Here is a 3,265-nt window from a genome sequence, read left to right as displayed (position 1 = left end):
GACTAGAACCCCGACTTGGATCAAACCCAAGTTTTAGGATAGTTCCATCCCTTTATATTGGCGTACCGCTGAGAGCAATCGTCTCTACCGCCTAATTACTCGCGTGTCACGTCATTAAAGAGGAGCCGGATGGTTACAATAGCGAAATTATCCTCTTCAAGCTCGATTTTCGGGTAAACGCGCATTTCTCCTGCCCAAAGACTAGAACCCCGACTTGGATCAAACCCAAGTCTTAGGATAGTTCCATCCCTTTATATTGGCGTACCGCTGAGAGCAATCGTCTCTACCGCCTAATTACTCGCGTGTCACGTCATTAAAGAGGAGCCGGATGGTTACAATAGCGAAATTATCCTCTCCAAGCTCGATTTTCGGGTAAACGCGCATGTCTCCTGCCCAAAGACTAGAACCCCGACTTGGATCAAACCCAAGTTTTAGGATAGTTCCATCCCTCTATATTGGCGTACCGCTGAGAGCAATCGTCTCTACCGCCTAATTACTCGCGTGTCACGTCATTAAAGAGGAGCCGGATGGTTACAATAGCGAAATTATCCTCTTCAAGCTCGATTTTCGGGTAAACGCGCATTTCTCCTGCCCAAAGACTAGAACCCCGACTTGGATCAAACCCAAGTTTTAGGATAGTTCCATCCCTCTATATTGGCGTACCGCTGAGAGCAATCGTTTCTATCGCCTAATTACTCGCGTGTCACGTCATTAAAGAGGAGCCGAATGGTTACAATAGCGAAATTATCCTCTCCAAGCTCGATTTTCGGGTAAACGCGCATTTCTCCTGCCCAAAGACTAGAACCCCGACTTGGATCAAACCCAAGTTTTAGGATAGTTCCATCCCTCTATATTGGCGTACCGCTGAGAGCAATCGTTTCTATCGCCTAATTACTCGCGTGTCACGTCATTAAAGAGGAGCCGAATGGTTACAATAGCGAAATTATCCTCTCCAAGCTCGATTTTCGGGTAAACGCGCATGTCTCCTGCCCAAAGACTAGAACCCCGACTTGGATCAAACCCAAGTTTTAGGATAGTTCCATCCCTCTATATTGGCGTACCGCTGAGAGCAATCGTCTCTATCGCCTAATTACTCGCGTGTCACGTCATTAAAGAGGAGCCGGATGGTTACAATAGCGAAATTATCCTCTTCAAGCTCGATTTTCGGGTAAACGCGCATGTCTCCTGCCCAAAGACTAGAACCCCGACTTGGATCAAACCCAAGTTTTAGGATAGTTCCATCCCTCTATATTGGCGTACCGCTGAGAGCAATCGTTTCTATCGCCTAATTACTCGCGTGTCACGTCATTAAAGAGGAGCCGAATGGTTACAATAGCGAAATTATCCTCTCCAAGCTCGATTTTCGGGTAAACGCGCATGTCTCCTGCCCAAAGACTAGAACCCCGACTTGGATCAAACCCAAGTTTTAGGATAGTTCCATCCCTCTATATTGGCGTACCGCTGAGAGCAATCGTCTCTATCGCCTAATTACTCGCGTGTCACGTCATTAAAGAGGAGCCGGATGGTTACAATAGCGAAATTATCCTCTTCAAGCTCGATTTTCGGGTAAACGCGCATGTCTCCTGCCCAAAGACTAGAACCCCGACTTGGATCAAACCCAAGTTTTAGGATAGTTCCATCCCTCTATATTGGCGTACCGCTGAGAGCAATCGTTTCTATCGCCTAATTACTCGCGTGTCACGTCATTAAAGAGGAGCCGAATGGTTACAATAGCGAAATTATCCTCTCCAAGCTCGATTTTCGGGTAAACGCGCATTTCTCCTGCCCAAAGACTAGAACCCCGACTTGGATCAAACCCAAGTTTTAGGATAGTTCCATCCCTCTATATTGGCGTACCGCTGAGAGCAATCGTTTCTATCGCCTAATTACTCGCGTGTCACGTCATTAAAGAGGAGCCGAATGGTTACAATAGCGAAATTATCCTCTCCAAGCTCGATTTTCGGGTAAACGCGCATGTCTCCTGCCCAAAGACTAGAACCCCGACTTGGATCAAACCCAAGTTTTAGGATAGTTCCATCCCTCTATATTGGCGTACCGCTGAGAGCAATCGTCTCTATCGCCTAATTACTCGCGTGTCACGTCATTAAAGAGGAGCCGGATGGTTACAATAGCGAAATTATCCTCTTCAAGCTCGATTTTCGGGTAAACGCGCATGTCTCCTGCCCAAAGACTAGAACCCCGACTTGGATCAAACCCAAGTTTTAGGATAGTTCCATCCCTCTATATTGGCGTACCGCTGAGAGCAATCGTCTCTATCGCCTAATTACTCGCGTGTCACGTCATTAAAGAGGAGCCGGATGGTTACAATAGCGAAATTATCCTCTTCAAGCTCGATTTTCGGGTAAACGCGCATGTCTCCTGCCCAAAGACTAGAACCCCGACTTGGATCAAACCCAAGTTTTAGGATAGTTCCATCCCTCTATATTGGCGTACCGCTGAGAGCAATCGTCTCTACCGCCTAATTACTCGCGTGTCACGTCATTAAAGAGGAGCCGGATGGTTACAATAGCGAAATTATCCTCTTCAAGCTCGATTTTCGGGTAAACGCGCATGTCTCCTGCCCAAAGACTAGAACCCCGACTTGGATCAAACCCAAGTTTTAGGATAGTTCCATCCCTCTATATTGGCGTACCGCTGAGAGCAATCGTCTCTATCGCCTAATTACTCGCGTGTCACGTCATTAAAGAGGAGCCGGATGGTTACAATAGCGAAATTATCCTCTTCAAGCTCGATTTTCGGGTAAACGCGCATGTCTCCTGCCCAAAGACTAGAACCCCGACTTGGATCAAACCCAAGTTTTAGGATAGTTCCATCCCTCTATATTGGCGTACCGCTGAGAGCAATCGTTTCTATCGCCTAATTACTCGCGTGTCACGTCATTAAAGAGGAGCCGAATGGTTACAATAGCGAAATTATCCTCTCCAAGCTCGATTTTCGGGTAAACGCGCATTTCTCCTGCCCAAAGACTAGAACCCCGACTTGGATCAAACCCAAGTTTTAGGATAGTTCCATCCCTCTATATTGGCGTACCGCTGAGAGCAATCGTTTCTATCGCCTAATTACTCGCGTGTCACGTCATTAAAGAGGAGCCGAATGGTTACAATAGCGAAATTATCCTCTCCAAGCTCGATTTTCGGGTAAACGCGCATGTCTCCTGCCCAAAGACTAGAACCCCGACTTGGATCAAACCCAAGTTTTAGGATAGTTCCATCCCTCTATATTGGCGTACCGCTGAGAGCAATCG

Source organism: Ixodes scapularis, unplaced genomic scaffold, assembly GCF_016920785.2.
Source record: "Ixodes scapularis isolate PalLabHiFi unplaced genomic scaffold, ASM1692078v2 PGA_scaffold3__209_contigs__length_174095766, whole genome shotgun sequence".
In the NCBI taxonomy this organism is placed as follows: Eukaryota; Metazoa; Arthropoda; class Arachnida; order Ixodida; family Ixodidae; genus Ixodes; species Ixodes scapularis.
Note: the sequence above shows the minus strand (reverse complement) of the source record.